At 47.6% G+C, this 12,284-nt stretch overlaps 1 protein-coding gene across 1 annotated transcript in view; it reads left to right on the top strand.

Annotated features, from left to right (window-relative positions):
• LOC119970415 (casein kinase I) overlaps positions 1 to 12,284 on the top strand; it is a 332,753-nt gene that overhangs the window by 19,112 nt on the left and 301,357 nt on the right. The window contains exon 2 of the mRNA XM_038804994.1: positions 2,516 to 2,705. The gene's annotated coding sequence lies outside the window, so the exon portion shown is untranslated. The remainder of the gene's footprint in view (positions 1 to 2,515; positions 2,706 to 12,284) is intronic.

Genomic DNA, 12,284 nt, shown 5'->3' with positions numbered 1-12,284 from the left:
TACAAGGTGTATACTGTTCCTGTTTTATTTCTAACACCACAAGCACTTCTGTTGATGTGCAGACATACAACGCAAAATAATTCAGTTACACAGTACAAATCCGAAACACTCAAAAATATTATTGATTTATTTGGGTGGCACGATAGCACAGTGGTTAGCACTGTTTGCTTCTCAAGGCCAGTGTCCCAAGTTCGAGTCCCGGCTTGGGTCACTGTCTGTGCGGAATCTGCATGTTCTCCCTGTGTATGTGTGGGTTTCCTCTGGGTGCTCCGGTTTCGTCCCACAATCTTTCCTCCTGAAAGACGTGCTGTGAGGTGAATTGGACATTCTGAATTCTCCCTCTGTGTACCTGAACAGGCGCCGGAATGTGGCAACTAGGCGCTTTTCACAGTAACTTCATTGCAGTGTTAATGTAAGCCAACTTATGACAATAAAGATTATTATTATGATTACATTTCATGTGTAGAAAGCAGAAACTGCTTTAACACCTTTACAGTATGTTATGTTACTCATTGGGTGGCCGCTCAGTTTACATTTCTGCTGCTGTCAATTATAAGGTGCAAATTTGATAAGAATAAGTTGTTACTTCTTATTCACCTTCCTACTCACTCTGATCAATAGCAAGCTGAGCAACATTTTGCAAATGTTCAACTGCATTTGCAAAGTGTTTATAACAATTAAAGTTAGTATTATACTTCGCAAAGTATTTTAAGTGGAGCTGCACAAAGCATGCATATAAGAATTTAATGCAGAGCAATATAATTGAGTTACATTATTTGTAAATAATTTATGTTACCTTAAATAATTTAGTAAAGTAAACAATGTTGCATGCTATAATGCTTCCATTATGCTGAAGTTAATTGTTCTTCATAATAGTTGTGTCTGTTGATGTCTGTGTTTGTCTGTGTATGTTGAGAGTACACTGCAGCAATCTTTTCTTGGACATTTAAAAATGAATCAGCTACAGGAACTAGAACTGCCCCTGCCTCCTTAGTTCTTTAATTAACTCAGAGTTCTGAACAATATACAATACTTTAATCATTTGTGATGGAGCTGTTTGTAGTTTGTATGCGCTTGAACCATCAAAATTATATTCACGACAAAAAAAAATGAATATTTAACAGCAATCTGAATTCTTACAGCTCAGTATCAAGAGCAACAAATTGAATCCCATCTCTTTTTAAGCTTTGCTACGTGGAGAGATAACTTAAATCAGTGACATGATAATTCTGCAGCCAGAATGATGTCTTTATCCTGGCTGTTGATGTAAATCTGACAAAAGATATATACCCTAAATATTAATCTGTGTTTTTCTGCCCGATACTGACAACGCTGCTGAACATTTCCAGCATTCCTGTTTGATTTCAGATTTTCGGCATTTGCAGTACTTTTCAAAATGTGCTTTTATTTCAATGTTTTGATTGATTGCAAATTATCTTCCAGGTATTCTAGCCTGGAAGGGACAGCTAATGGGGCCTTGGTTCAATGTCTCATATAAATGAAGCCACCTCTGTCAGTGCAGAACCCATTCACACATGACTCCGTTCTAAACTGTAATGTCTATAATTGTTATGCCCCAAGGTTCCACCACCTGTTCCCTATAAGCTGCTCAAATGGACAGCAATTGTGAAGGTATCATACAGGCTCCTCATCAGATACTACACAGTCCAAAATATGTAAAGATACCACACATTGAAATATACAGGCTCTGAACACAATTGATCTTTGCTCCATTGGTTCCTGATGATCTCGTTCATAGATGCTGGTTTAACTTGTCTCATATTTCAAACATCTTAACAGTGACTACATTCCAAAGATGTGGAGATGCCGGCGTTGGACTGGGGTGAGCACAGTAAGAAGTCTTACAACACCAGGTTAAAGTCCAACAGGTTTGTTTCAAACACGAGCTTTCGGAGCACGGCTCCTTCTTCAGGTGAATGGAAAGGCTTGTTCCAGAAATGTTTATATAGACACAGTCAGAGATGCCCCGGAATGCGAGCACCTGCAGGCAATCAAATCATCAAAGATGCAACGCAAAATTGCTGAGCAAAAACTTATAGCTAAGTTCCGCACGCATGAATGCGGACTCAACCGGGATCTGGGATTCATGTCGCATTACATTCGGCCCCCACCAACAAGCCTGGACTTGCAGAGGCCTACCGACTGAACTGGCTTGGGACAATTCACACCTCTTTAACCTGGAGTTACCTCTCTCTCTGCATCTTTGATGATTTGATTGCCTGCAGGTGCTCGCATTCCGGGGCATCTCTGACTGTGTCTATATAAACATTTCTGGAACAAGCCTTTCCATTCACCTGAAGAAGGAGCCGTGCTCCGAAAGCTCGTGTTTGAAACAAACCTGTTGGACTTTAACCTGGTGTTGTAAGACTTCTTACTGTACATTCCAAAGGCACTTGATTTGGTGTAAAGTGTTTTGGCACATCCTGAAGTCATGAAAGGCACAATATAAATGCAAATCTTTTGTTTTTGTTTCCTTTTTGACTTTCACATATAGTTTGTTGACACCCAGTACTGCCTCTCTGCTGCAACTTCCTGGTCACCACTGTGCTGTCCAAATGCAATATCAAGCTGTGGGTGAACAAGAACCTCACATCAGCAAGACTGAAATCATCTTGCTCAGCTTCCACAAAAAACTACTCAACTTGGCACAACTCTCTCTGACAGCTCTCAGAATAAGCCTGATGGTGAGTAATCTCAGTGTCATGTTTGACAAGCCTTAGTTTGATAAGCCTTAAGCTTAAAGCCAAGATCCTAGCCAATCCAAGTCGGCCTATTTGCACTTTACAATCTTGCTTGCATCCATCCTTACTTCACTACTACATTGCTGTAATGTTTATCTATAGATTAGTCACCTCCTGACTTGAGTAATCAAACATTCTCTTTGGCAATCTCTCAAGTGCTGTTCTTCACAAATTACAACTCACACAGAGCTTTGCCACAGATATCCTGCTTGATGCACTCACCTGATGAAGGAGCTACGCTCCGAAAGCTAGCGATTCCAAACAAACCTGTTGCATTTGAACGTGGTGTAAGACCTCTTACTGTGCTCAGACTTCTTACTGTGCTCCCCCCAGTCCAACGCCGGCATCTCGATATCACGCAGATCCAGCTTCACTTTAAATCCAGTTCCCCTACTACCCAAGATCTTGTCAAATTGCTTTGAGTCTCTATAAGACATTTTGAAATTCTTGTCTTCATCAACAGCTCTGTCCATCCCCTCAGTCTCTTCTCTGCATATCTGTCCATTCCCTCACTCTCTCCTCTGCAGATTTGTTCATTCCCTCACTCTCTACTCTCTCTCTGCAGATCTGTCCACCCCCTCACTCTCTCCTCTCTGTGAAGATCTGTCCATCCTCTCACTCTCTCCTCTCTCTGTGCAGTTCTGTCCATTCCCTCAATCTCTTCTCTCTCTCTGCAGATCTGTCCATCCCCTCACTCTCTCCTCTCTCTCTGCAGATCTGTCCATCCCCTCACTCTCTCTTCTCTGTGAAGATCTGTCCATCCCCTCACTCTCTCTTCTCTACATGCAGATCTGTCCATCCCTTCAGTCTCTCCTCTCTCTGTGAAGATCTGTCCATTCCCTCACTCTCTCCTCTCTCTGTGAAGATCTGTCCATCCCCTCACTCTCTCCTCTCTCTCTGCAGATCTGTCAATCCCCTCACTCTCTCTTCTCTGTGAAGATCTGTCCATCCCCTCACTCTCTCTTCTCTACATGCAGATCTGTCCATCCCCTCAGTCTCTCCTCTCTCTGTGAAGATCTTTCCATCCCCTCACTCTCTCCTCTCTCTGTGAAGATCTATCCATTCCCTCACTCTCTCCTCTCTCTGTGAAGATCTGTCCATTCCCTCACTCTCTCCTCTCTCTGTGAAGATCTGTCCATTCCCTCACTCTCTCCTCTCTCTGTGAAGATCTGTCCATTCCCTCACTCTCTCCTCTCTCTGTGAAGATCTGTCCATCCCCTCAGTCTCTCCTCTCTCAGTGAAGATCTGTCCATTCCCTCACTCTCTCCTCTCTCTGTGAAGATCTGTCAATCCCCTCACTCTCTCTTCTCTACATGCAGATCTGTCCATCCCCTCACTCTCTCTTCTCTGTGAAGATCTGTCCATTCCCTCACTCTCTCCTCTCTCTGTGAAGATCTGTCCATCCCCTCACTCTCTCCTCTCTCTGTGAAGATCTGTCCATCCCCTCACTCTCTCCTCTCTCTGTGAAGATCTGTCCATTCCCTCACTCTCTCCTCTCTCTGTGAAGATCTGTCCATCCCCTCACTCTCTCCTTTATGAGTAATCGTAGTATTAGTAGAGAAATGGTGGAAAGAAATTTATGGGATCGAAGGCCGATATATCCCCGGGACCTGATAATCTACATCCCATGCTACTTAAGGAAGTGGGTTCAGAAAATGTGGATGCAAGACTCTAGAACAGTTCCTACAGATTGGAAGGTAGCTAATGTAATCCCACTGTTCAAAAAGGGGGATAAAGAGAAAACAGAGATTTATAGACCAGTTAGACCAGTCGGTAGTGAGGAAAATTCTAGAGTCCCTGATCAAAGTTTTAATAGAAGAGCATTTGGAAAACAGTGACAGGACCAGGCAGTCAGCATGGATTTACAAAAGGGAAATCATGCTTCACATATAGAACAGTACAGCACAGAACAGGCCCTTCGGCCCTCGATGTTATGCCGAGCCATGATCACCCTACTCAAACCCACGTATTCACCCTATACCTGTAACCCAACAACCCCCCCCCCCCCCCCTTAACCTTACTTTTTAGGACACTACGGGCAATTTAGCATGTCCAATCCACCTAACCCGCACATCTTTGGACTGTGGGAGGAAACCGGAGCACCCAGAGGAAACCCACGCACACACGGGGAGGACGTGCAGACTCCGCACAGACAGTGACCCAGCCGGGAATCGAACCTGGGACCCTGGAGCTGTGAAGCATTTATGCTAACCACTATGCTACCGTGCTGCCCAAAATCTACTGGAATTCTTTGAGGTGTAACTAATAGAGTTGATGAGGGGGAGCGTGTGGATGTGGTTTATTTGGACTTTCAGAAGATTTCAACAAAGTCTCACATAACAGATTAGCATGTAACATTAAAGTGAATGGAATTAGGGGTAATGTATTGAGATAGATAGAAAACTGGTCAAAACAGGCAGGAATCAAAGAGTAGGAATAAACGGTCTTTTTCCGAATGGCAGGTAGTGGGTAATGTGGTAGCCATAGGCATAGATTATTTTCTAAATGGGAAGATGATTAGGAAATCAGAAGCACAAAGGGACTTGTGAGTCCTTGTTCACAATCTTCTTAAGGTTAACATGCAGGTTCAGTTGGCAGTTAGGAAGGCAAATGCAATGTTAGCATTCATGTCGAGAGGGATAGGATACAAGATCAGGGATGTACTGAAGCTGTATAAGGCTCTGGTCAGACTCCATTTGGAGTATTGTGAGCAGTTTTGGGCCCCTTACATAAGGAAGGATATGCTGACCTTGGGAAGGGTCCAGAGGAAGTTCACAAGAATGATTTCTGGAATGAACAACTTGTTGTATGAGGAATGGTTGGGAACTCTGGGTCTGTACTCGTTGGAGTTTAGACGGTTGAGAGGGGAACTTATTGAAATTTACAGGATACTTCGAGGCCTGGATATAGTGGATGTGGAGAGGATGTTTCCACTTGTAGGGAAAACTGGAACCAGAGGATACAATCTCAGACTAAAGGGACGATCCTTTAAAACAGAGATGAGGAGGAATTTCTTCAGCTAGAGGATGGTGAATTTGTGGAACTCTTTGCCACAGAAGGCTGTGGAGGCCAAATCACTGAGTGTCTTTAAGACAGATAGATAATTTCTTGATTAATAAGGGGATATGGAGTTATGGGGATGAGAAAAATATCAGCCATGATTGAATGGTGGAGCAGACTCAATGGCCGAGTGGCCTAATTCTGCTCCTATGTCTTATGGTCTTATGGTCTCATGGTGTTATGGGTACTGCAGGGATTGGTCCTAGGACGCCAGCTATTCACAATATATGAATTGGATATTCTGAATTCTCCCTCTGTGTATCCGAATAGGCGCCGGAATGTGGCAAGGCTGGTCAATCGTGGGAGAGGCCAGAAACGAGAACCGCACCAATCGCCAAAAAGTTTGCAATGCAACTGGCCTGCCTGCCATAGGCAAAATCGTAATCCCACGTAGCATGGCAAGAAGCCAATAATCACCACTTAAGTGCCATTTCCATATCATTAATGAGAGCCACCTCATAGCCAACGGCCTCCTGTCATTCATTGGCCTCCCCAGCAGGTGGTCACACTGGTGCTGATTAGTACTCCTTTTTAAAAATGTGAACCTGGTGGACGGCCTTCTGCGGGGAGCCGAGGAGGTGAGTAGCCATCTTTGCTCACAGGCTAAGAGCCCGGGGCACTGGGCTTGCCACCCCAGTGCCCGGTGAGGGGGACACCCTCAGCTGGAGTGGGCCAAAATGGGGGAAAGGGTGGAGTTGAGGGGAAGGGACAACTGGGGGGACAACCGTGTGGCTCCACCTTGCCCACCCCTGAATCGTGTGTCCTGTTGCGGGAGGACCAATCCTTGTCCCTGCCCATTTGTCCCACTGACCCCCACTGACTGATCAGACCTCTGGCTATGCGTCAAAAGGCTATTGCTGAGTTGACAATCATAGTTAAGTGAGCACTTCACACATGCCATGGGTGGGTGGGCCATGTAGCATGTGGGAATCATTGCCTAGCATCCCAATCAGACTGAGATGCCTGGACACTGTGCCTGAACACTGCAGGAGGCATCACCACACATGCAGCAGCCCAGATCCGAACACCCAGGGGAGAGGCCCTACTACCGGGCACATGTCCACGGCCGGATGGTGGGTGAGTGCAGTGGGGAGGGGACCAGATCCCGGTCCAGGTAAAGTTATGTGCTGGTGTCAGGCATACAGGGTCTGGGGTCCATTGAGGGGGGTCCTCTGTGGCATTGGCAGGGCATTCCGAGCGTGGGGATCAATGAGGGAATGGATGGTCGCGGGGTGGTAGCCACCACTGTTTGTCAATCTAACACCCTCTCCCAATTTCTTACAGATATTGAACGACATGGATGGTATTTTGGACCCCTCAGACAGGCTGTGTTGCTGGTAAGCCGGACAGCCAGACACCAGAGACGACGGCAGTTGCAGCATCTGCAGAGACTCAAGGAGATAGCCCATGTGGCAGACACTGCCCCACACCCCCAGGACCTGGCCACCCATCAGGCCAGGGGGAGGCCTGCGACAGCCCAGGGTGCACAAGTATCACTGGTCGTTGGAACAGCCCGGGCGGAATTCTACATTAACTTTGACATGGACTAAGCCCAACAACATGCCCGGGTAGAAGGATTCTCCGCCATCACCAAGATGCCCCAGCTCCAGGAGCTGATTGACTGCACGCATGTTGTCTTGCGTGTACCAGGCCAGCTGGGAGTGCCCTATATTAACAGGAAGGGGTTCGACTCCCTGAACATACAGCTCATGTGTGATCATGCAGATGATGCACAAGGGTGCAAGCTTCCCAGGAAGTGTGCATGAAAGTTACATTCTGGGGCAGTCAGACATCACTGGTCTCTTTGGGGACCACACCAGAATGGCCGACTAGCTCTTGGGGGATAAGTGGTACCCACAGAGGACCTGGTTAATGATACCAGTACAGAAACCGAAGCGGAGACCCGATACATCGAGGCCCATGTGGAGCTGTCATTGAGTGTTGCATCGGACTGCTCACAATGCAGTTCCAATGCCTCAAAGACCTTGTGATGTACTGCAGTACACCCCCGGAGGGTCGACTGCTTTGTGGTGGTCTGCTGTGTCCTCCACAACTTGGCACAGCAGAGAGGCGACGTGCTGGAGGTGGAGAGGAGCGTGTGGCCACCTCCGAGGAAGAGGAGGCGGACGAGACGAGGGTGATGAGGTGGCGCCGGACCAGTAGGGGCTGAAGGATGATCCCGGGACTGAACCAGAGGAACAGCCAGAGGCTGCAGGACAGGTGGCAGCGGGGAGGGTCCAACAAGCCTGGAGGGCCAGGGAGCCCCTCAAACTCGCTTACTTCACACAGGAAATAGCCTGGTTCGACATTGATACCTTACACCCCCTCGTCCCACCATTTCCCACCCTCCCAGGGTATACATCACTCCAGGGTGCTGTGACTGGATCGGCACTGTCGAGGGCAGTGGGGTGATGATAACTCGTAGAAAGCCGAGTGCCAGTGCTCCTCAATCTATGCCATAGTCTGACTCCTGCTTATCTGCTGAGTGCTCGGTCACACCCATCACCTGCATGTGGTGTGCTGGGGGGGGGGGGGGTAGGGGGAGATGACGGATGAGATGAGCCAAGGGTTCGGCGGTCGGCCTCCATTATGGAAGAAAGTGACGGAGGCACCATACTGGGTGTGGTGAAGGGTGTTTTATCTTTCACAGGTGCCCAACAATGCACACTCTCCCGATGGTGCCACCCCACTCTCCCCTCCACCCACTCACCCCCTCACCCGCTGCCTACAACCCCCTCTCATTCCCTTCCCTACTGCCCTCTCAGTGATCCTCAACATACTTTGCCTTCTTTGCTCTACTGCTATGTCTATGTGTGTCCCCAGGATGCACATTGGAATTGCAGGCAGCCAGCTACTTACCAAGTCCCATGGCCTTTGATGGCCCTGGTAGGCGTTCCCGTGAGCTGACTGCAGGACGTGGCTTCATCTGAGGGGTGGAACTCAGGGGAGCTGGTGCCCACTATCGCCAGTCCATGGGACGGGTCCGGGTTGACATCCAGATGGTGCCCATAGGGCCCTGGGGTACACTTTGGAATAAAGGGGCAGTTGGATCGAGCCCCGGCTGCCCTGTGTCATCTGGCTCTGCCAGCCCTGGCAACTCCCCAATTTCTGCACCATCGTGTTGACACCCTCAGCGATGCTCCTCAGTGACTGGGACACACTCCGCAGCATCTCGGCAATGCCCACAAATGAATAGGACAAGCTCCGCAGCGCCTTGGCCATTCCCATCTGAGAAAGGGACATGGCCCATAGTGACTCATCAAGGTCCACCTTGTACTGGGTCACGTCTCTCAGCGATTCTGCTGAGGCCCTCAGCCATTGCCGTCCCCAACTGTGTGGCACCTTGGACACTTCACTAATACTGGTGACATCGTGCACCAAGCTCTCAGCTACGTTTGCCATCCTAGCAATGTTGGCCTCGGCACCACGCATTGTCGACGACATCTCCTGCGCCCGCAGCCTTTGGGACTCCTCCAATCGGCTATGGATTTGCTGTAATGCCACTGACATCTTCCTCTGAATGTCACAGCTGCTCCCTAACGTCTCCATCAGCTCCAGGATAGCATGTTCCATCGGCGCAGTATCTGGCTGGGACCCAGCTGGGTCCTGGGATCCAGCAGACCTCGGATTGTTGTCTCGCCTGGGCACCACTGCCTCCACCTGATGTGCATCAGCAACTGGTGGTGCTTATCAGATTGTGCCCCAGACGTCTGACCAATAACATTGTCCACTGTGGTGCATGTATCAGCACTGGTGGAGAGTGGGGGTGCCAGCTATGACACATCAATCATGGCATCCTCGGAGCTCTCTTCCAAGGTGGTCTCATGGGAGGCTGGGGATGGGGCCACCACGGATGGGCTGGCGCTGTCGGCTGTAGGACCTGTGGGCGAATAGGCATTCAGAATGGCATTAACAACTCATGTTCGACAGGTCCTCCGGGTGTGACCCGGTGGATCCCCACCTCTGCGGCTTGCTCTGACCTCCGCATTGGTGACCGCTCTGTCCTCAGCCTCCCTCCCCCCCACCCAACCCCGTCACCTCCACGGCCCAATCCTCGACAGTCGTGAGGATTCTTATGTCCGACTCTGGGCTCCAGCGATTGTGGGAGAGTGTCTCTTGTGGAGATACAGAGAGGGCATCATTAGCAACACGCGTGGTTCACAGTAGTGGAGGGGAAGGTGAAGCAAGGGTTGGGGGTTTGAAGGTTGGGGGGGTCAAGGGAGAGTTGGGGGCACAGAGAGGGTTGGGGGGCACAGGGAGAGTTGGAGGATGCTTGCCGGGGAAGGGGGGTGGGGAGGGGTGGTGGTGTTAACTCATGCGCACGGCCCGGTGTAGGTCGTTGACTTTCTGGGACTGGCCAATCCTCCTGGTCATGCTATCCTGAGCTGATGGTCGCTGCCACTTCATCTCAGGTGGCATTGGCTGCCCTGTGGCTCACTCTCCGGGACCCTGAAGGAACAAGACATCCTTATGGCCTCGACCGCATCTAGGAGCCTCCACAGGACCGCGTCTCCAAATCTTGGGGCCGGATGTCTCGGCGCTGTGGCTGCGAGATGAATGGGGTTGGCTGTACAAGTGCTGTTTAAGTGCTGCTCGACTTTGTTAGCAGGGGGCTGGCGAGCACGGTCCTGACGAATCGGCTGGTGAGCCTTCATTTGTGGCATGAAGCACGTGGGGCCTTGTAGAGTGGACCAATTAACATTGTATTGCGTTGCTGGTCTCGCCAGGCCGAGCGCCGGGAAGCTCGTGGCAATACCCTCTCACTACTACACTTAAAAATCTTTGCAGAGAATCACGCCCTACGTCCACTGGTTCCCTTTTATTTACCCTGCTTGGTAATCACCAAAGAACCCGTATAAATCTGTCACACATGAATTCTCTTTCACAAACGTATGTTGACTCCGCCTGACAGTATTTTGATTTTCTAAAATATCCTGCTATTACCTGTTTTAGAATTGATTCTAGCTTTTCCCAATGTCAGATTTTAGATTAACAGGCCTAAAGTTTATTGCTTTCTGTCTCCGTCCTTTCTAGTGTGTCACAGTATGGCTTTTCACTCTGTTGGGACCTTTCCATAATCTAGGGAATTTTGAAAGATTACAATCAATGCAACATCTATCTGTGTATCCACTTCCTTTAAGACCCTCAGATGCGGGCCATCATGTCCACGGACTCATCAGCCTTTAGTCCAGATAGATTTCCTGGTACCCAAGTCTCTCATGATCATGAATAGTTTAAGTTCTCCCTCCATTTTGCCTCCTGATTTTCTATTATGCTTGAAATGTTCTCTATTGTGAAAACAGATGTAAGATACTTGTTCAACATCTCTGCCATTTCCTTGTCTCCCATTATTAATACCCCATTGTCAACTGCTGAGGCACCAATGCCTACTGTAGCTACTCTGTTCCTCTTTATATAACCGTAGAAGTTTGTTTTTATATATCTTGATAGTTTTCTCTCATACTCCAATTTCTTTCTTTTTTCAGTTATCCATTGCTAATTTTAAAAATTCTTCCAAATCTTCTGGGCTACCACTAATCTTTACAGTATTGTCCATCTTTCCTTTCAATTTGATGCCATCCTTTACTTCCTTAATTAGCTGTGGTGGTTCATTCTTTTCATGGTATCTTTCTTTCTCAATGGAATGTCCTTTTGTTGAGAGTTATGAAATATCTCCTTCAATGTCTGCCCCTGCTTCTCCACCAGCTTACTTTTTAACCTGTTTTCCTTATCCGTGTTCACCAACTCAGTCTTCATACCCTTATAATTGTCTTTATTTAAGCTAAAGGCACTAATTTCAAATTCAAATTTCTCACCCTCAAACTAAATGTGAAATTCTGTGATGTTATGATCACTCTTACATTGATGATCCTTTACAATGAGGTTATTATTCTATCTCACTACACATCGCCAAGTGTAAATAATGTGTTCCCTGGTTGGTTCCAGGGAACCTGGCTGGTTGTCCTTAGAAACCTCTCAGACTATACTCTGGGAACATAGTTCAGGCTACTTTTGCCAATTTGAATTATCTAATCTCCCACGATTATTGCAGTACCTTTCTTGCAAGCGCACATGATTTCCTGTGTATACTTTGTTCCACAGTGTAGCTACTGTCAGGGGAATCCATAAACCACTCCCATCTGGGCCTTATTTCCTTTGCTATTTTCTATTTCCGCTCAAACTGATTCTAAATTTTGATCCTTCGACTCAGTATAATTTCTCACTACTGTATTAACCTCATCCTTGATTAACAGAACGGCCCCATCTCCTTTTCTGTTCTTCTCGACTTTGCAAAATGTCACATACTCTTAATTATTCAGTTCCCAGGTGGAATAGCTATCACACTAATTTATTCCTGTTTGTGCTATCAATTCATCTATCTTGTTGCGAATTCTGCAAACATTCAGTTCAAGAGACTTTAATTCTGTCTTTTTACCATTTTTCTCTGCTCTCACCTCATTA

The sequence above is a fragment of the Scyliorhinus canicula genome, chromosome 8, assembly GCF_902713615.1.
Source record: "Scyliorhinus canicula chromosome 8, sScyCan1.1, whole genome shotgun sequence".
NCBI lineage: Eukaryota > Metazoa > Chordata > Chondrichthyes > Carcharhiniformes > Scyliorhinidae > Scyliorhinus > Scyliorhinus canicula.
Note: the sequence above shows the minus strand (reverse complement) of the source record. Positions and strands in the feature narration are given on the sequence as shown.